Consider the following 22,486-nt stretch of genomic DNA (forward strand, 5'->3'; position numbering starts at 1 on the left):
GGGGGAGGGGCGGCCGCCGCCCGCCGGCGCTCAGAGACTCACGCAGTCCCAGTCCCGCCAGTTCGCCAACACTGTAGTGCCGGCCCCCCTTCCTTTCCTGGCCCTTCCCCCTCCCCCGCTTCGGCTCGCTCCGCCTTTCTGCCCCCCCCCCCCCCCCCCCGGGCACGGGCCATTCCCGGCCAGGAAACGCCGTGGCGCCGCGTTGGGCCTAACTCGAGTCCTGCTGCCTCCCGGGAGTGCCGTGCGCCGCAGCCCGGGCCCAGGCCTGGGACAAGGTAAGGGTCCGACAGAAAAGCGAGACCTACCCTCACGACCGGGCCCCGGGGGAGGGAAGGATCACCTCCTCCGTCTCCCCGCGCTCGCTCTCGGGACGTGGGCCTGGCCCTCCCCAGGCCCTCAGCAAGGAGGATGCTGCCCCTTCTCATCCCGCTCGCCGCCCCCCACACATCGTTGCACCCCTCTTGCGCAGGCAGAGAGGCCCCGTCGGTAATCTCGTCGACCCCGCTACCCTTTTCACGTCTTTCCTGGGTCAGGACGTTTCCCCTCCCCCCACGCCTCTTCATCCCTTTTCCTGGGAACTGCCTACTCCACGTTTACCTTTTACTTGAGGGTAGGCCTCTCTCTGGTCTCCCCTCAAAATACACAGGCACACTTCTTCCCCCTCCCCAAACCTCACCCCCACCCCCGTTCGCGCGGCCTTGTGACAACTCTGATCCCTCTGGGGGCCTCGATCTCCATCCCCCCCCCACACACAGAATGTTTCTGGACGCCTTCCCTGTCGGCCAGGGTCCCCATCGCAGGTGATTGCTTCGTTCCCCACACTAAAGACGTTACCTTCGCCACCCCCAGCTCGCATTCTTGGTCTCTCGGTGGCGTTTGCCCCAGTATCTCTGAGATGGCCCTACTGAATTTGTAGGGTTCTCGCTTGGAGTGGAGCCAGATTGTGTCGTTTTGCCTGCCTTGGGCGTGGAGAGCGATCATTTGCGAACGTCTTTAAAGGCAGAAAAATGTAGCCTTTATGAATTCCCTTTCCGTCTGTGCGGAAGCCAGGGATGCGAAGTGAATGGTGGTGAGGAAGAGCCCTGGTTTTAAGTAGGTGAATCGCGTGAGAGGGAAAGTTTAACTGTCGGGAAAGCCCCTTCTCTGCTAATTTATTCTACAGAGTTCTTTTGCTTGTCTCACTTCTTAGGAATAACTGGTCTTTCCCGTGTATACTGGTGCTGGAGCCAGCTCTGCTGGTCTGGGTCAGGGGTGCGTGTATGACCTGCATTTTCTGCTTTCTCATGTTACTCGTGCAGTGTGCTCACCCCTAACTCATTTCTTGCCCAGACCTCTGGGTTCCGTTGGGCTTTGTCTGTAGTTCATTTTTCCAGTTTTCCCCGTTCTTGTAGTACTGGAAAAATCCCTAGGTCCTCTGCTAATTTCCCTTAGCACTTGATTAAACGAGTTGCATTTAAATAACAGATATGTAACCAAGGTCATATTAACGTTTTTTTGTTGGGCAGTTACATAGCTATACTTTGATTAGGGAGGATTCAGCTGAGTTGAGTGTTTGAGCTTTTCAGGAGAATGTGTACCCCCTATTTGGGAAAATTTCTTGGTGATTAGTTTTATATCATTAATGTTTTTACGTCACTTTGAGAGAAAAATTATAAATGGTAATTTTAGGTGTATGGAATCTGAGGTAGTATTAAAGCAGAGAATATTCACATTATCAGAGTTTCTGGGCCTCTTGGAGGACAGAGGTAATTTTTTTATTGGTTTCTACCAGTTTTCTCAGGAGGATCATTAGTTTTCTTCTGTAGCCAAAAATTCTGGCCCATTATGGGATTAGAATCTTTAAGGTTTACTCAGCATGTCATTATATATAGAAAAATGAATTATGTTCTTTGGTAGGACATAACACAAGCCGCTGTCTTTAACTGCAGATTTAAATTTGACTGTAAAGAGAGTGTTTGGCAAATTGGCCTTTTAAAGACTAAAGCTTAATCTGCACTCCTAAATTGCTGGCTTATTAAATATATATTTGGAATTTGGTAAATGTTGATTTTTCTAATAAAAGGACTTAGTTCAAACTAAAAGGGTGACTTTAGGATTGTTTCTTTCTAAAGGCATAATTCCAGCCCTCCTGGCATGGAACACTGGTCCTCCCCCCACCCCACTCCACACCTCCAAAAAAAGAGTGTGTAAGGAGTGGGGGTGGGGTAAGGAGAAGGTTGTTCCTTTGGGTTGGATCACCGGGGTGAGTATACAAGGCAGCAGCAGCTGCTGGCTCTGGAGCTCTGGTTGCTACGTGAGAAGCTTGAGTAGTGCTGGCTGCTGTCTCCAGGGAAGGACAGCAGTGCAGCGTCCATTAATGCTGTTGGCTGCAGGGAGCTGCACTTAGGCGATGGCTGCTTTAGGACTAAGAAGGAACCTTGCTTTCCTGGGAATTTTCACTGCTGAGCTGGTTTGCATTTTATTGGTGGGGACATGAGAACTAGCAATTCGTAACCTTCTACCCATTTATGGATATCACCATCTGGAAACTGGATCATAGTTAAAGACTTTTCTTTTTTGTTCGGTTTTTGGTTTTTTGGCACATTTTGGGTTTTGCCTGGGGTTTTTGCTTGGATAGGACTGGAAGTTCCATTTGAGTTTTAATTTTTCAATACATTTACAACCAAAGTAATAAGAATTTAAGGATCTCCCTGAGAACGAGAATGGGGAAAATATCAGTTCATTTTTCTGCAACTGACAGGTTTTCCCCCATCTCTTTAATGATTAAATCAATTTTAATACTTTATTTGTATGTCTCCTTACTTCTGGTTAGACCATATTTACCTTATTGAACAGGTGTTTTGCTAAACATTTTACTAAATTCGGAATCATAAACTTTAAAAAGAACTACCCTTTTCGGAATTATTTCTATATATATAACTATCAGAAGTATTTTCTTTTTTTCTGTATTTGTAATAGACTTCTCCAGATTAGATTTTTTTCTTTAGAATTTGACCTATGATATTGATTCATTAAAATAATGTTGAATATAGTCATCTAAGATCACAAGGATGTATATGTTTGGCCATGATCCATCTGAAATATGGGACAGACTAGAAAGAATATTCAGAAATCAAATATCTAGTGGACAGGATACTTGAGAAGACAGCCTCTGAGCCCCTTATGTGGTCTCTCTTCCCCCACAGCTCCCACACTTCAGGGAGATCTCTGATTAAGCAAACAGTTTGCTGAGTATGGAAGTACTTGAAGAAGAACCACCACCACAATATACCATCAGTTACATCCCTACGACTCTTGCAGCCCATATATTTTTTTCCCTAAGAATTTTGATATGTTCAGTTTTGTGCAGATGTACCCAGTCATCTATAATGTGTGGTGTGACTCTGGCATTTGTGGCGGGAACCAAAAAGAATGGAAATGAGTTTTGTCATTCACAAAGGTTGCTTGCATTGTCGCTCAGGGATGTAAGCAGACTAATGAAACAGAACCTTTAATGGATAATATTTTAGGTGGTTCTAATTCTTATTACTATCACATATAAAAGATGTCATGTCAGGTAAATATGGTTTCACTCATACTGGCTGTTTAACATAGTTTAGATATAAATGTCTTTAAGTTATTATGTAACATGAAAGTTACCTTATAAAGTAATTGCTTTTAACTTGTATTTCCTGTTTGGAACCCCCTTGTGATCTTAATGTAAGATCATTTCCTTAAGAGCATAGAGGGCCTTTTCATAGGATTTATTTAACCAGTATGCTTGAAATTTTTAATATCTTTTGATAGTGTTTTGTGTCCAGGAACTTACATACTTTCTGGGCTTATTTTGGCCTTTCTGGAGGAGAGTGGCTACTCCTTTTTTTTTCCTTTGGACAGGAAAATAATATGGTAGAAAATACAGATGTGCAGACAACCACTTTTACTTTATCCTCTTCATATTCAAATAACTTATGAAACATTAGGCCACAGTTAAGGACAGTTAATGATTGTTGGATACATCTTATCAGTGAGAAATTGGATCATGAATAAAATAAAAATTTTTTATAACTTGTGGTTCACCTCTGGTGATGTGTCAGTTTAATTTAAAACTAAAAGGCCTAGCAGTGAATTTTTTTTATAAAAATTGTTTTGGCTATTGAAAACTAAAACTTATTGATAGGGATGTTTGTTTAAAACAAACAAAACTTTGACTCCGCAAAATTGTAAGATAATATATATTTAGTAACACAACTGGTAGTTATTTGTAAAAAAAAAAAAAATCCTTTCAGAGGCACTCCTTAGAAAATAGGTATAATGTACCTATGATAAACAGGGATTGATACCATTCCTTGCTGCCAAAAATTCCAAAATATGTAGTGAAATGGCATTTTTAACCTTTCCCTTGATGCAATGATTGATTTCTCTTGGAAAGGTTCAGGGAAGTTCACCAAAGGTTGATAGAATATCATTTCTTTAATATCTCGGTACGTATTTTGTTTAATTAGTTGCAGTCTTATGAAAAAAGATACCCTGTAACTTGGTGGGGGACAGGTGTTGGAAAACATTACTTTAGAGAATCCTCTTATTTTGACAGAATACATTAAACTCTTAACACTTTATGAAGGGAACTATGAGAGATAATAAAGGAACAATGAAGCAGAATCTCTGTCTACTTCATATGAGCCCTCACTGAGCAAGGAATTTGTAATCCCATCCTGCCTCACTCAGTTTTTCCATCATATGGATTTTGTTTGCTGAATACCTCACGGAGAGATGTAAGGGTCACATTAAGTATCTTTGATATAAAGACAGGGATAAGGAATTTTCTGCCTATTGGAATAATGTCTTAGTATTTTTAAAACACTAGGATTATTGGCCAGTTTTGCTTGATGTATACGACTTTGATTTCATCTGACTGATTCCTCTTCTGTGCTCTTCTGTCTTTCCTTGAAGTATGAGAATTATCAGAGTTTTGATGGCAAATTGAAGGAGTAAGAATCATTTTCTTAGCCATGTTAGTCATGTTATACACCTAGAGCTGAGGGTAGTCCTTGGCCTATGTTATGAATCACAGAAAAAACAGTGGATGTAGGACTTTATACAGAATTTGTTTCTGTCTGGGGAATCAAGTTTTTGATGTGCTACCTAATTGAGAGAAAATGCAGAATTCCCTGCTGCGCTGTTTGAAAAATCGGTGGAAGCATGGGAGGGGCCTGAGACCTCTGCAGCAGGATTTGGTCTGAGTAGAAAAGGAAGATATTTGTTTGAAATTGCCAGCTGCTTATATCAGACTGACTCGCTTATTATGCCTCTAGTTGGCCTGTCAATATGGCCAAACAGCTAGATAAGTGCGGGGCAGGACAAAGGGCTCTTTGCACAGCAGGGAGGCAGTGTTGATGGGGGAGGGGCAGGAGGTAGGAAAGGCAGGAGGAGGAGGAGGTTCTTTTCCCTGGGAGATTATTCAGTTTGGCATACAATTAAAGAAATCATTTATAGTTCCTACTCGAGCATTGAATTTGTGCCAACCATATAATGTTAACCCCAAATTTAGTATGTCCCTGAATATCTGGTAGGAACCCATCCCCTCCTCCAAGGAAAATAAAAGCTTTGTATAGATTAAAAGAATAAATCCCATGTTCTCCACCCTCCTAAATACAAATCACCCCTCCCCCCCCCAGTAGACCAGTTCTGGAGCATCTGAGAGCTGAATTCTCATTAAAAAAATGGAAAAGAATATCTATCTGAATAAAACTTTTATATTTCAACACATACATTGTCCTTATTTGGGTTGGGATTAGACCAGAGTAAGTAGAATAGTTTGCTTCCCTTTGTGAAATAGTTGCATATTGTTAACTCCAATTTTATATCAGTATTATGGAGAGCATCCTTCAGCATTCAAGTGTTGGGTTGCCATCATGTAAAATGCTAACTAAAGAAAGGTTACTTACTGTTTGTCTCATCCCTACTTCTTGGAGAACATGATATTCTCTGGAGTTTACCCAGCCCCCCTTTTAAGTTAGGCACAACCTTGTTTGATACATACGTGCTCAATTCCCAGTTGCAAGTGGGATGGTTGCATCTAGTTTATTATAATTAATATGAATCAGAGTTGGAAGAGATCTGTCATTATCTATCCCTTTAAGCAAAATCATAATGAAATATTTGAAAGTTTTTGGAGGTTTTCATTAAAATATTAAAAGGATCAATGTCCTGAACAGTATTTGTAGTTACTTTTATTTATTTATTTATTCATTTATTTTTGGCTGCTTTGGGTCTTTGTTGCTGCGCGCAGGCTTTGTCTAGTTGTGGCGAGCGGGGGCAACTCTTCGTTGCAGTGCGTGGGCTTCTCATTGCAGAGCACAGGCTCTAGGTGCACGGGTTTCAGTAGTTGTGGCACACGGGCTCAGTAGTTGTGGCTGGCAGGCTCACTAGTTGTGGCGCACAGGCTTAGTTGCTCTGCGGCTTGTGATCTTCCCAGGCCAGGGCTCGAACCCATGTCCCTTGCATTGGCAGGTGGATGCTTAACCACTGAGCCACCAGGGAAGCCCTGTAGTTAGTTTTAAAATAAATGTTGAACAATACATGTGTGCCACTTCTTTTTAAAAACCCAAAATATTAAAGAATTGCATTCACAAATTAGATAGCAGTTATTTTGATTGCAAAAGGATTCCTGCTTTATAAAAGGTATATGCTGTGGTTCCTTTAAATGCTTAATATATTTTAGGAGAATTTGATTTTTAGACATGATTGGTTTGAACTCAGCTTTCCAAGAGTATATCTGTTGCTTGAATTGAGATACCACCTGTATTGCAATGTTATTAAACTAGCTTTAAAGTTTTCCCTTCTATCCAGACTGGAGGAGATGATAAAGGAAACTGGAGTGCTAATTTTTACTTATGGGTTCAGAGCTTGTGGCTGTTAGCAAAGAAGAGATGTTTTAACTTAATAGAATAGCTAAAAAACTGCCTTTAATGCACATTATAATAGTAAACAAACGACCAAGTTTTGTGTCTTTTCCCTCAGTAAAAGAAATATGTGTTACGTACTTAACATTATATTTTTATGTGCAGTGGTCTTGGCAGTAAAGATATATTTTGACTTGAAAAGGGAAATTTGAGTGACTAATCATCACTGCCATTAGTTAGAAGTTTTTTTCATTAACATGAAATTTAGTGGGCTGTATTTTATATTATTATGGAAATTAAGGGTAGTCATTTCTTCTCTTTAAAATTCATTCACACGGATTATTTCCATAGATTTGTGGGAGTAAAATAGAAGCCATCTAGTTCAAACCCTGGCCTCCATTCCAGACAGTTTTCTTTACGTGTCCTAAGACCCACATTGCTAGCACTAGGGTAAACATCCTTTACGCATATGCTTGTGCATGTACACACACTCGGGCGCACACACACCACTTCCCAAATAATTAGAAATCTCTTCATTGTGGTTCCTAGTACTCCTATTACCCTAAAAAGTTCCTGGCAAGAGTGAGGAGGGCGCACATTTTGATCCCAAAGGTTTTGATAACTGCTTTGGCTCCCCAGACAGCTAATCTCATTTTCAGTAAGATGTAGTCGGCAGTAGGCTAGAATGAAGGTGAAACGCAGCACTACCTACCTCATCTTGCCTGTGCAGCTGCTCCACCTTATTTCCTGCTATTATCATCCTGCAGTGCCTCTCCCCAGCAAAAAGGAAAATAGGACAAAGGGGGAAAATTGGATGGGCTATTAGGATTTTTATTATGATTCGATTGTTTATATATACTTAAAGACAAAGCTAATTTGTCCTATTCTTAAAAATCCGTAGTGAAAGAGGTTTTATAACTTCAGTACCTTGCATTCTCTTTCTTGATAAGCCATTTCAGTTCTTAGCCTTACAGGAAAAAAAACTGTTTTTAAGCATACTTATTTTTCATTGGTTGGTCACACAATCATTATTACCACCAGATGCCACCGTATTATTAGCTTGAAAAAAGAGAGAATCTCTTCTGTAGATAATATTTGCAATTTGAATTGGGAATTACTAATTAGTGTAACTCAGATTTATGACAAAAGTAAGGTTAAAAATTAAACCTTGATGAATATTTACCCCTTTACCTTAGTGGAGGTGAAATTGTTTGAATATAGATTTTTCAGACTTCTTTCTTCAAGCTGCATAATTTTTGTTTTTCAAGCCTTGTTTTTCCCGCACCACCTCCCCAAACAAGAAATTTTATTTTTATTATTTTCTGATGCTGAAATTTCCTCCTCCCCACTCATGAAATGTGAAGACTCAGATAAAATCCAGTAATCTAATAAGGCATGTGCACTGCTGGATATAGTAAGAGGATAATTTCATAATTCTTAGAAGTTATGATCTGGTTAGGATGTTCCAGTATAGTGTTAGCATATTTAGTAATGTTGACTTGTTAATTTTAATGTATATCCAGATGGATGTCATTGTTTTACATTTGCACCCATTGTTTGTCATTTTGTTTAAGGTTGTTTCTTTTCTTTTTTTGTCCCCCTGTCTCCATGGTTTTTTATTCCTGTCCTGTTATGATCTTTGGCCTGTGTTGAAAAATTCTATTTCCTTCCACCAACCTCTGTGCATGCCACAACACATACAGTTTGTACTGTCTCACAGCTCTGCGAAGGAGGATGATCTGCAGTTAATAATCAACTGTTTGGGCATTCTTGGCATCCAAGGAAGGTTTTATTTATGAGGAATGACCTGGAAGGACCTGTTGGCAATTACTCTGCCTTTATGTTACATTTTCCTTTATTAACGTAGGCTGTTGAGAGTTGACTTATTTTAAAAGAGAAACCAGACAGGAAAGGAAGAGCCACAGTCAGATAGTTATTTTAAAAATAAATGTTTAATATGATAGCATTTGGGATAGAGTGTAGAGGACACTTTTTAAAAAAAACTGTATTTTAGTTCTAAAGACAAAAGAGTTTAATCTCTTAAAGTAAAACAAGGAGAAAGACTTTTGAGGGACTGTGATTGATTGCATGCCACATGTAGCATTAGATTGTTGTGTGAATACATAAATTTTTATTTTCTTGATTTCTGTGGTGCAGACTGCTATAGCCATGCAAATTAAGTGTCTTTATGCCCACAGCCTGGAAAATATATGGTGAAATGACTTTAAGAAAACAAAAATAACAAAGAACAGGCTTGAGGAAATTGTAGAAGCAAGTCCAAATTTTTGAAGTCTGTTTTTAATTATTTGCGTTCTTACTAGAGAAATTTAGTTTTATTTATGGCAATTAGAACTTTAATGTCATAGCTTAGTAATAGAAAAGAATAAAGGTAGGTTGACAGGGTATCAATCCACATTTTAGTATGAGGCTAAATTGTACCAAATTGTTGCATACTTTCATATTTAGGCTACTTTTATTGAAAAGGTTTACCCAATACTTTAAAACCTATGAAATGGCATAAAATATTCACAGTTTAACAGGTACTCATCTCTTGGTGACATGTTATATAAGCAATACTAAAACCAGATATTTGCTAAAAATTAAAAAATTTGAAAATTATATTAACATGTATGGAGCTCTGCAGTTACTGTAGCCATACCACTTTAGAACAAGTAGGTAATAATAATGCCAACCCCAAGGCCCTTTCTTTGGAGCTTGGGCTGGCTGACCTGATCAAAATGTCTTTGCTTACTCTTGCTTTACCCCTAGGCTGTTAAGATTTGAAGTATTGCTAGGAATAAGGTATCTGTTCATAAATTGAGTAGGAGTCTGACTAAGTCATGTGTGGAGGCCCATGGGAAGACGTGTATTTTTAGAAAAGCAAGGCTCTGGGTAAGTGTAACTTTCCTCTCATAGTTTATCATGCACAGTTGGTATGAAAAGGAATGGCTGGAGGTTTGCAGAATACACTGAGCAACAAGAGAAGTAGGCATATCCCACTTTATGATATGACTGTGCCAGGCAAGAAAGATGAAAAGTAATTTTTTGTGTGTGAAGAATACCTTAGCTTTTCTGAACTCTATTACATTAGGAATATGTTTCTATGGAAAATGGTTACCCAAAGGATTGAGTTGAATATCTTCTGTGAAAATGATTTTTAAATTTAATCTTTTGTGGATAGAGTGACCATACGTCTTGGTTTACCTGGGAGAGTCCTGTTTTATGTCTACCAGGTAGTTAGTGATAGCACCCCTTTCACTCTCAAAAATGTCCCAATTTGGGCCGTAAATTACATGCTCACCCTAATTATAGAGGGTCGTGGAACTTTTCATCACTCCATAGCAACGCAGTTTTCTTTTATAGAGCTCTTCTGATTGTCCTCTCAGCTAGGATTTTTCTGTTGGCCTCTCTGAACCCCCATTTCCACGTGGACAGTTTAGAATGCCTTTTTCTTTTCCTTTCAGTTTGTGGTGAGGGCGGGGATAGGTACAGATTTAATTTTTTATGATGAAAAATTCCAAATACAACAAAATAGAGGGAATGTAGAAAAATGGACTCCCTTTGGATTTTACTGAAACCATTCCATTTGGTCAAGATAAGGTCCATACGTTCGTTGCACTTGGTGGATTGGTTTGTGTCTTTCTAATTTATAGCTTCTCTCTTCTCTTTTTCTCATGTAATACACTGACTAATGAAATTTATCATTGTGTTGAGTTCTTACTCTTCGATTTTGGAAAGTGTGTCTCTATGGTGTCATTTAACATATTCTCCTATTAGATGACCCCCCCCATATTTTATGTAAATTGGTGATTAGATCCATTTCAAGTATACTTTATAAAAGTAGTGGATACTTCCCTTAAGACTTACATAATGTCTGCTTGTCTTTGTGATGTTAGGCAGCTGTTGAAGGCCCCAGAGGGTTTCTGTTTTTGTAGTTTCTATTGAGATTTACCATATTAGAAATTAAAACTGATAATATTTTTAAATATTTATTAACCAATTTTAGAATAGCAATAACAAATCCTGCTGACATAAGTAACATGACTGTTATGAAAAATAACTTTCCAGTTTTTTTAATGGCATTGTTTAGCATTTTTGTAAGTCTCTTTAGTGATAGAAGGTAGCTGCTTTCTCATAGTTACTTCTGCGTTTAATTTGTTGTGATAAGTTGTTTTGGTTAAAGACTGAAGAAAATGCGGCCTAACACAGATGTGTAGTTAAAAAGGGAAAGCCTTCACTTATTCCCTGAAAGAATCTCAAGACCTTCAGGAGTTCTCAGACCACACTTTGAGAAGAACAGGCTTAGATCCTTATTTCCTTTATGGTTGTGGAATGGTGATATTCTATCACTACTTCATTTATTTTCTGTAATACTCCCCCTCATTAATTATATGGTACCCTAAGATACAGTTTGAATACAAAAAGCAAGATCAGTACTTGGTTTTTTTTTCCCCCTCTTACTAATTTTCAAAATAATGGGTTGGTAACTTAGCAACGTCTAGAGGTGAACAATAAAGTGTTATTATTATTGTGTACTTAAGGTTTTAAACCTGTTTGATATGTTTCAGTCCCTTGGAGTTACTAGTTTTGACATTCAAATGGTCCCACATTTGGCTGTTGGCTTCTAAGTCGTTTTTATTTATTCTCAGTCGTTTCCTGGCTTGTTTTGATTGATTCCTTGCTTTCTAGTATGACAAGATGTTCTAGGATCATTTTGTGTATTTCCCGCCCCAAACCTGGAATTACTCATTTCTGCAAAACTCTGATTTCTTTTAGTGGGAAATGGTACTTAGAGACCATGGTCTGAGTGTTCGGAGTGTTTAGTGCTCTTGGGTTGGACCTTGTTTCTAGACCTTTTCAGTGAACAGAACTAAAAAATGGTTTCTCTCCTTTCCTCTTTTTCTCTTTCCTTTTTTTGTTTTAAAATATCAGTTGTTGGTGTTTGATAACTTCTATTTTGAATTTAGTGCTTCATGATATTTTCATAAGCCTAATCTTTTCCCCATGCCTCAAATCCCAGTTTCCACTAATAACCAATGTAATTACTTTGCTTTGTCCCACGATACACACACAACAGTTTTAGAATGGCAGAACAATATGATTACTGGAAAGTGAGTTTGTTTTGTTTGTTTGTCTTTGCCCTGAGCATATATTCCTCCAAGGACATACAGTCAAATTACAGTGGTTTTTCCATTCAGTGTTATCTTCCTGTCCCTATATGTAAGACTTACGAATACAGGTTCATATGAATACTATTTAAAGTGATATTTTGTCGTGGTGCTTCTGTTGTAACACAAAAGCATATAAGTTAGTTTATTTACTAAAACTTATCTGCTTCTAGATTTTTCAGTAACTGATAACTTTTAGGCCATGGAAAAGGACGTAGACTTTTCTGTTCTTCTGGGTCCCGAATTTCTTGACTTAATATAAACAGTTCAAGATAAGAAACTTCCTTTCTCCAGTAAAAATTCTCTCTCTTGAGTTGTTAGATCATTTTCCATTTGTCCCTGATGATTTCAGATACTTGACCTTGACTACCACATGGGACACTGGAAGTACTTGTAGTACAAAGGTCATCAATTAACATTTTTTTGATGATTCACCCTTAGACCTGAAATTTAGATATTATCTTAGAAAGGATGTCATCTAATTTTTAGCTTTGTCATTTAAAAGTCAAATTATTTGATTTTATAAGTTTTAAATTAAAAATCAAATTGTTGAAAATATTAAACCTGTTAAATATTAAATCTGTCTTATCCTTTCTAATTATAATACCTAAAAAGAAAAAAGTTACAGCATCATTTCAGCAATCTTATGTCACATTCTAATATATTTATTTTGTATGCTAAAAAATATTAAATCAAGATATGCCAAATGGTGAAGTGATAGTGGTTAAAGGTGTGAGGGTTCTGAAATTGGATAGACCTTGGTTCGGGTTCTAGTTTGGGAGTTTCCTTGCTCTGGCCTTGGACAAGTTTCTCAGCTTAGTGAGTGTAAGTCTTTGGCTACACAGGGATAGTGCCTTTCTCATGAAGTTGTTGTGGGCATTACATGAGCTGATGCATACAAAGTGATTGAGGACACAGTGGCTTTTAGAAAATAAGCATTCTCCAGATGTTAGCTTTTATTTTGGAATTCATTATTGTTATGAATATTTGATCAATTCTCTAAACTCTGTCTGCATCTTAGGATAAGTAATGCTTATATGCTGTAAATATAGCATCTGATTTTCACAACTTCACTTGGTTATATGAAAAGAACCAACTGTTAACAAAGGAATAATTGGTGTCTAGCTAAAATTTGAGGCTTCTGACTTTACAAATGTACCAGTGCTTGCTATATAAATATAATTACATTAAATATCTTAATAGAGAAGGGAGTTTTGGGTGTGGTTTTTTTTTTTTTTTTTTTTGGTTTTGGCTACATTGTGTCTTCGTTGCTGTGCGCGGGCTTTCTCTAGTTGTGGTGAGCGAGGGCTACTCTTTGTTGCAGTGTGTGGCTTCTCGTTGTGGTGGCTTCTCTTGATGTGGAGCACGGGCTCTAGGCGCATGGGCTTCAGTAGTTGCAGCACGCCAGCTCAGTAGTTGTGGCACATGGGCTTAGTTGCTCTGCATCATGTGGGATCTTCCCGGACCAGGAATCAAACCCTTGTCCCCTGCATTGGCAGGCGGATTCTCAACCACTGTGCCGCCAGGGAAGTCCAGAGGAGGGAGCTTTAAGGGAACAAAACTTCTTTTCAGGATCCAAGGTCCTTTTCAGACATCATTAGAAGCGGCTCTAGGGCACCATGTATACTGACCAGAGTGAAAGGAATTTTTTAACTCTGGAATTCTAAGATATATCAGCCTTTTAAGTGCCTTCAGGTAAAGCTGTGTAAGTCCAGGTTGCTCATCAGGTCAGGTGTTTTTGTTTTTTGTTTTGTTTTTAAGCTTTATTGAGGTATAATTGACAAGCAAAATTGTGATATATTTATAGCATACAGCATGATTGTTTGATATACACATATGTTGTGAAAGGATTCCAGCAATTAACTTAATTAACATTCATCCATCACATGTTTACCTTTTTGTGTGTGAGGGAACCTATAAATTCTAATCTCTCAGCACGTTTCAGTTTTCCAATATGTGTTATACATTAGATCCTCAGAACTTAGACACCCTTTTCACTGAAAGTTTATACCCTTTTACTAACCTCTTCCCATTTCTCTTACACTCCAACTCCTGGCAACCACCATTCTACAGTCTTTTTCTATGGGTTTTTGCTTTGTTTGTTTTTTACCAATTCCTGTATAAGTGGTGATACCATGCAACATATGTCTTTCTCTGTCTGACTTCTCTTAGCATAACACCCCCCAGGTTCATCCATGTTGTCACAAATGGTAGGATTCCCTTCTTTTTTATGAATAATGTTCTATTGTAGGTAGGTAAACAGCTAGATAGATAGGTAGATATCACATTTTCTTAATCCATTCATCCTTCAGCAGACACTTAGGTTGTTTACATAACTTAGCTGTTGTAAATAATGTTGTAGTGAACATGGGAGTACAGATAGCTCTTCAAGATGTGATTTTGTTTCCTTTGGATATATACCCAGAAATGAGATTGCTAGATCAAATGGTAGTTCTACTTTTAATTTCTTGAAGACCTCCAGACTGTTTCCCATAGTAGCTGCACTGATTTACATTCCCACCAACAGTGCACAAGGGTTCCCTTTCTTCCACATCTTCATCAGTATTTGTTATCTCTTGTCTTTTTGATAATAGTCATCCTAACAGGTGTGAGGTGATGTCTTATTGTGGTTTTGATTTGCATTTCCCTGATGATTGGTGGTGTTGACCTTTTCAAGGATCCGTTGGGCATTTTTATGTCTTCTTTGGGAAAATATCTATTCAGGTCCTTCGCCCTTTTTTTAATTGGGTTTTTTTTTGTTCTTTTCCTTTTTTGGCTATTGAGTTGTATGTGTTCCTTAAATGTTTTTGACGTTAACCCTTTGTCAGCTCTGTGGTTTGCAGATAGTTTCTCCCATTCCATATTACGTTTGCTTTTCGTTGATGGTTTCTTTTGCTCTGCAGAAACTTTTAGTTTGTTGTAGTCTCACTTGTTTATTTTTGCTTTGGTTGTCCTGGCGTTTGGTGTTAAATCAAAAAAAATCATTGGCAATAAAGAAGATGTGATACATATATACAATGGAATGTTACTCAGCCATAAAAAGGAACAAAATAATACCATTTGCAGTGACGTGGATGGACCTAGAGATTGTCATACAGAGTGAAGCAAGTCAGAAAGAGAAAGACAAATATAATATCGCTTATATGTGGAATCTAGAAAAATAATTCAGATGAACTTACTTGCAAAGCATTAGTAGAGTCACAGAAGTAGAAAACAAACTATGGTTACCAAGGGGGGAGGGGTGGTATGAATTGGGAGATTGGGATTGACATATATACATTACTATATATAAAATAGATGACTAATGAGAATCTATTGTATAGCACAGGGAACTCTACTCAGTGCTCTCTGGTGACCTAAACGGGAAGGAAATCTAAAAAAAAGAGTGGTTATGTGTATATGTATAACTGATTCACTTTGTTGTACACCAGAAACCGACACAACGTTGTACAGCAACTGTACTCTAATAAAAATTAATTTTTAAGAAAATAATTAGCGCGAGTTCCCTGGTGGCGCAGTGGTTAAGAATCCGCCTGCCAGTGCAGGGGACATGGGTTTGAGCCCTGGTCCGGGAAGATCCCACATGCTGCAGAGCAACTAAGCCTGTGCGCCACAACTACTGAGCCTGCGCTCTTAGCCCACGAGCCACAACTACTGAGCCTGCGTGCCACAACTACTGAAGCCCACACGCCTAGAGCCCTGCTCCGCAACAAGAGAAGCCACTGCAGTAAGAAGCCCGTGCACCGCAATGAAGAGTAGCTTCTGCTTGCCAAAACTAGGGAAAGCCTGCACGCGGCAACGAAGACCCAATGCAGCCCTAAGTAAATAAATAAATTTATTTAAAAAAAGAAATCATTGGCAACATCAATGTCAAGGACCTTATCTCCTATGTTTTCTTCTAGGAGTTGCTTGGTTTCAGGTCTCACATTCATGTCTTTTTAATAGATTTCGAGTTGATTTTTCTGTGTGATATAAGATAGGCGTCCAGTTGCATTCTTTTGCGTGTGGATATTCAGTTTTCCTGGCACCATTTATGGTAAAGAGAGATTATCCTTTCCCCATTGTGTATTCTTTTTTATATATATGAATGAAATTTTAATTACATTATATTTTAATTATACGCAAATAAAAAAAGCCACTTTTAGTTTCTTGTACAACCTCCATTATTTACAGAAAATGTCAGAGGAAACACTAAAATGCTATTGTATAAATTTACATTTTAAAATTCAATTCAGATTTACAACAAACTGATTTATATAAAGAGTTAAATTTTTTAAGAAAAATTACTCCATCAGAATTATCAGCTGTAGAAGTACTGTGATTTATATTTTGAAATAATTTATCAGAAATTTATCCCACCCCATCCCTTTCCCCTTTGATAACCATAAGTTTGTTTTCTATGTCTGTTTCTGTTTTGTAAATGAGTTCTTTTGTGTTATTTTTTAGATTCCACATATAAGTGATACCATACAATTTTGTCTTTGTGTGGCTTCACTTAGTATGATAATCTCTAGGTCCATCCTTTTTCTGCAAAGGGCAGTATTTCATTCTCTTTTTATGGCTGAGTAATACTTCATTGTGTGTGTGTACCACATCTTCTTTATCCATTTATCTGTTTATGGACACTTAGGTTGCTTACAGTGTTTTCATGGCCTATAAAATACTCTTAACAGCTCTAGTAACAGAAAGATGCTTCTCAAAATTAAAGAATATCCAAAGAAGTCCTAATTCATAGCTTTTGCTGAATTTCTCGCCATTGTATATTCTTGACACCTTTGTTGAAAAGTAGTCTACCGTTTATGCATGGGTTTATTTCTGGGCTCTTCAGCCTGTTCCATTGATATATGTGTCTGTTTTTATGACAACACCATACTGAATTTTTGTAATATAGTTTGAAATCAGGAAATATGATGCTTCAGGTTTGTTTTTCCTTCTCAAGATTGCTTTGGCTATTCAGCGAAAATGCCATTGGAATTTTGATAGGGATTGCATTGAATCTGTAGATCACTTTGGGTAGTATGAACATTTTAGCAATATTCTTCCAGTTGATGAGCTCGAGCTGTCTTTCCATTCATTTGTGTCTTTGATTTGTTTCATCAGTGTTTTACAGTTTTCAGTGCACAGATCTTTCGCTTGGTTGAATTTATTCCTAATTATTTTATGCTTTTTGATGTTGTTGTAAATAGGATTGTTTTATTAATTTCTCATTCCTGTAGTTTGTTGTTAGTGATTTTTTTATATATTGATTTTATATCCTGTCACTTTGCTGAATTTGTTTTTTGTTGTTGTTTTGGGGTTTTGTTGCTGTGTTGGGTCTTTGTTGCTGCGCATGGGCTTTCTGTAGTTGCAGCGAGCAGGGGCTACTCTTTGTTGCAGCGCGTTGGCCTCTAACTGCAGTGGCTTCTCTTATTGCGGAGTATGGGCTTCAGTGGTTGCAGCGTGTGGGCTTCAGTAGTTGTGGCGCGTGGGCTCAGTAGTGGCAGACGGGCTTAGTTGCTCCACGGCATGTGGGATCTTCCTGGACCAGGGATCAAACCCATGTCCCCTGCAGTGGCAAGCAGATTCTTAAGCACTGCACCACCAGGGAATTCCTTGAATTTGTTTATTCTAAACATTTTTGGGGGTATTTTTAGGGTTTGCTAGATATAATACCGTGACATCTGCAGACAGAGATGATTTTATTTCTGATTTGGATGCCTTTTTTTTCTTTTTTTCCTTTTTCTTGTCTAATTGCTCTGGTTAGTACTTCCACTACTGTTTTGAATAATAGTGGTAAGAGTGGAAATCTTTGTCTTGTTCCTGATCTTAAAAGCTTTCAACTTTTCACCATTGAGTATGATGTTAGCTGTGGGTTGTCATATATGGCCTTTATTACGTTGAGGTACACTCCATCTGTACCCAATTCATTGAGAGTTTTTATCATGAAAGGATGTTGGAATTTGTAAAATGCTTTTTCTGCATCTGTTGAGATGATCATATGGTTTTTAATGTGTATAACATTGATTGATTTGGGTAGTTGAACCATCCTTGCATCCCAGGAATAAAACCCATTTGATCATGGTATATGATCCTTTTAATGTACTGTTGAATTGAGTTTGCTAATATTTTGTTGAGGATTTTTGCATGTATGTTCATCAGGGTTATTGACCTGTAGTTTTCTTTTCTTGTAGTATTAATATCTGGCTTTGATATCAGGGTAAAATGAGTTTTGAAGTGTTCCCTCTTTAATTTTTTTGGAAGGTTTTTGTTTGTTTTAGTACTTTGGGATTAGAGTGAGATTGAGGAGTGCTAAAGTGAATTCAGATTGGATGACAATCCTTTAGATATAGGAATGGGAGTTCTAGGAAAGGACAAAATGGTGGTTTGAGTTATCTTCCCGCCAAAAGGGGAGGGGGCTAAATTGGGAGATTGGGATTGACATACACACACTACTACGTATAAAATAGATAATTAATAAGGACCTACTGTATGTAGCACAGGGAACTCTACTGAATACTCTGTAATAACCTATATGGGAAAAGAATCTTAAAAAGTGGATATATGTAAATATATGTATAACTGATTCACTTTGCTGTACAGCAGAGATTAATACAACATTGTAAATCAACTATATTCCAATAAAAATTTTAAAAATAAAGTTATCTTCCCTCCAAAACAAAACAGGAACTAAAGTGCACGCTTTTTTTTTTTTTTAAAGAATCTGTCTTTTAGAGATACATGCTGAAATATTTATGGACGAAATGATATGTTCCTGGTGTTTGCTTTAGAATGGAGGAGAGGTAAAAGATGGAACAAGATTGACTGTGAGTTAGTAATTGTTGAAAGATGATACATAAATGGAGTTTCTTCTAAAAGTTTACTTTTATTACTTGTTTGAAATATTTCACAATAAAACATTTTAAAGGATAAAATAAAGGTATCTATCAAATTGGCTGTTTTGAGTCTTGTTAAAGCAGATAGTAACATACTCAGATGTTTCAGTCTTTCCCCATTGGTGCTACTTGCTTTCTGAGCCCAGTTCCTTTTGTGACTGTCACATGATACTTCCAATCAATGGAAAAACAGAGTGGCTACGCAGATATGACTTTGTAGTAAAAGGAAACTAATATTTTTTAGAAGTCTGTATAGAATTCTGGAGAGCCTTCCTGAGAGGAATTGGACAGGATTGAGGAAGCAAGTGGCTAAATTAACAGTATGTTCAGTATATATTAGATTTCATTTTATGAGCTGGTTGAATTTCTGAAAAAGTATCTTATAAATACCACATCAACGCCAAACAGTTCAGATTTCTCTAAGAAAATTAATAGGGTATTTGACTAAGAGTGCAGATTATTCTGTGACTGTTAGCAAGTTTTATAGTAGACTTGGCAAGTTATTAACAAAACTCAAACTGTAGGTTCCTTTCTTCCACTAAATACTATTGCCTTGGAAGCAGGAAAGTGGTTCCTATTTGCCTTTTGACCTCTATTTACTTCTCTAATATTGTAACCCTGCATACCAAAAGTAGGTGCCTGCAGTGTGCTAAGTATCTTGCTAAGTTCTCAATGTTATGTTACTTAATTCTCAAAGTAGTGCTATAGGAGTGGCTTACAGATGAACAAACTGAATCAGAGTGATCGCACAACTAGTAATAAGGTGAGTCAACCCTGTATGATTCCAGGATCTTTTCATTATACTGTATTATGTTATTTAAAGAAGACTCCACCAACATAATGTGCACTTTCCTCTCCTCCTGACTTTGGATGTTGCCATCCATCTGTAGTTTTTCCCCTTTTTCCTCTAGGATTCTTTGCCTCAAATTGGATAGGGGTCCAGGATCTGGATAAAGAGAGGAAATTGATGAGGTTTTATCGGACTTTGTCCCCTACTGGACATATTGTAAATTCTGACTTCGAGGGTATTTACCGTTCCGTCAGTTACCGGCTTCCATTATTCTAGACTGCCTGTGTTTCAGGAATGGGTGTAGATCAGAGGCCTAGGGATCCCTAGAATTTTTCCCTGAGTTTTGCCTCTACATTTTTCTGAGGTAATGTTTCATAATCTTCTTAAGATTATCACAGAAATCTGTGTTTACTCTTCAAAAAGGTTAAGAACTATAGGCATCCTATGATTTGGTTCCTAAGAGAGCAGCTTGACTCAGTTGATTTCTTCTTCAGCCTGAAGAGGTGCCCCGCTTTGACCTATTGGGCCAAGCAGCAAACCACCACAGAGTCCACCCGTGAACGTACTTGTTTTCTTATAAAGAAATAATCTGTGAATTCTTGTAGTTTTGAAATTTTAAATAATTTTGCTACTAGAAATCAAAACCTACTTGTATCAAATTGGCATAGATGCACACTCAGTTGTGCTTGATAAATCAATTTTTTCCCAAAGAAAATACCTTTTTAAAAGGAAGTATAGGACTTCCCTGGTGGCGCAGTGGTTAAGAATCCACCTGCCAATGCAGGGGACATGGGTTCAATCCCCGGTCCGGGAAGATCCCACGTGCCATGGAGCAACTAAGCCCGTGAGCCACAACTACTGAGTCTGCACTCTAGAGCCCATGAGCCACAACTACTGAGCTTGCGCACCTAGGGCTGGTGCTCCACAACTAGAGAAAGCCTGCACACAGCAACGAAGACCCAGTGCAGCCCAAAATTAAAAATTAAAGAAATAAAAAAAGGAAGTAAAAAGGGGAGGCATTAATAATAGGTCTAGAAGTCTGCTAAGACTTCTAAAAGGAATTTGAATTTTTGTAGAATAAGGAATGGTGTCAAGCTGCTCCCAAACATTTATCTTTAAAACTTTTTTTGGCTTGTAAATAAGGATTTTGTTTGAACTGTAATAGACTGATAGCCAAATAAACATTTGTTGTAGGTCCCCCTCAAAGAAAATTTTAGGCCAATATTGTTTCCTTTGAACAGTACACTAATGCAGAGTTGGTAGGAATTTAATGAGTGTGTATGCTCAAATAATAGCTAAGAGGTGTTAAGTTAGAAATCTGCTAGAAAAACTGTAACAAGGTAGTTATACCCCGGATTTTTTTTCTTTTTTTTTTGCGGGACTTGGGCCTCACCGCCGCGGCCTCTCCCGCTGCGGAGCGCAGGCTCAGCGGCCATGGCTCACGGGCCCAGACGCTCCACAGCATGCGGGATCCTCCCAGACCGGGGCACTAACCCGCGTCCTCCGCATCGGCAGGCGTACCCTCAACCACTGCGCCACCAGGGAAGCCCCCCCAGATAAATTTTTAATATAAATACTAAGGCAAATGGAGAGCCTGCATTGTGGGCTTCCTTCTTGCTTTCATGTACAGATGGGGGAAGAGTTGGAATTTAAAACATGAAACACAAACTTAAGTCTTAGTGGATTCTTAAGAAATCCTAAGTTCATTGAAGAGCCATGGGTCATGTAATTTTTTTCACAATTCAGGGTTGAATGTAAAGACATCTTTGCTTTAACAGGGGGCTTTATGGTGGTTTGGCCCAAGAGGTCAAAGGCAGGCACCTTCTTAGGCAGGGATTTTGTTTGTTTCCCTTTTTTTGTCACTTTTAGTAAGTATCATCTGATACATTTATCAGAGTGTAAATTGTTTAGTCCCGTCGTGGCTAAATGTTAATAGATAATGGTCCTTAAGGACATAAATGAAAGGCTCTTGTGCAGAAATATTGTCAGTTCTCCATAATTATTATTCTTTTTTTTTTTTTTTTTTTTTTTTTGCGGTACGCGGGCCTCACTGTTGTGGCCTTTCCCGTTGCGGAGCACAGGCTCCGGACACGCAGGCTCAGCAGCCATGGCTCACGGGCCCAGCCGCTCCACGGAATGTGGGATCTTCCTGGACTGGGGCACAAACCCGTGTCCCCTGCATCAGCAGGCGGACTCTCAACCACTGCACCAGGGAAGCCCCATAGTTATTATTCTTGGGCACTGGTGCTTTGTGGGCCAGGAGCCCCAATTGCAAAGGATCTAATGTGTTGACAAATGCAGGGGTTTTTTTTTTTTGTTTTTTGTTTTTGTTTTTACTGTACTTTCCTTGTCAGCAGATAATCTTCTTTGCCCTTTTTTTGAGGCTAAAAGTCTGAGAGATCAAGGTGTCGGCAGGGGTGGTTTCTCCTGAGGCCTCTCTCCTTGGCTTGCAGATGGTCAGTCTCTTGCCTCTTCGTATGGTCCTTCCTCTGTGTGTGCATGTCCCTGGTGTGTTTTGTGTGTCCAGATTTTCTCTTATAAGGACACCAGTTATATTGGATTAGGGCCCACCTTAATGGCCTTATTTTTTAAATTTTTTTTTGAGGTTTAATTGACATTAGTTTCAGGTGTACAACATAATGATTTCATAATGATTTGTATATGTTGTGAAATGATCACCATAATAAGTCTAGCTAACATCCCTCATCTTAGTTACAATTTTTTTTTCTTGTGATGAGAACTTTTAAGATCTACTCTCTTAGCAACTTTCAG

The 22,486-nt window shown here is 38.4% G+C and overlaps 1 protein-coding gene and 1 pseudogene across 14 annotated transcripts in view; one reads left to right on the plus strand and one right to left on the minus strand.

Moving 5' to 3' along the window:
• The window catches only part of LOC114907618, an 8,842-nt pseudogene extending 7,861 nt beyond the window's left edge, over nt 1–981 (minus strand).
• The window catches only part of SETD5 (SET domain containing 5), an 82,142-nt gene continuing 59,665 nt past the window's right edge, over nt 10–22,486 (plus strand). For 12 of the 14 annotated variants that reach the window (XM_029244070.1, XM_029244074.1, XM_029244076.1 and 9 more), the window contains exon 1: nt 36–275. The gene's annotated coding sequence lies outside the window, so the exon portion shown is untranslated. Of the gene's footprint in view, nt 276–22,486 lie in introns of all 14 variants that reach the window. The other 2 variants (XM_029244080.1, XM_029244077.1) reach the window with 1 other exon arrangement.

This window comes from Monodon monoceros, unplaced genomic scaffold (genome assembly GCF_005190385.1).
Source record: "Monodon monoceros isolate NGI ecotype Baffin Bay Population unplaced genomic scaffold, NGI_Narwhal_1 Super_Scaffold_3, whole genome shotgun sequence".
NCBI classification, from domain to species: domain Eukaryota; kingdom Metazoa; phylum Chordata; class Mammalia; order Artiodactyla; family Monodontidae; genus Monodon; species Monodon monoceros.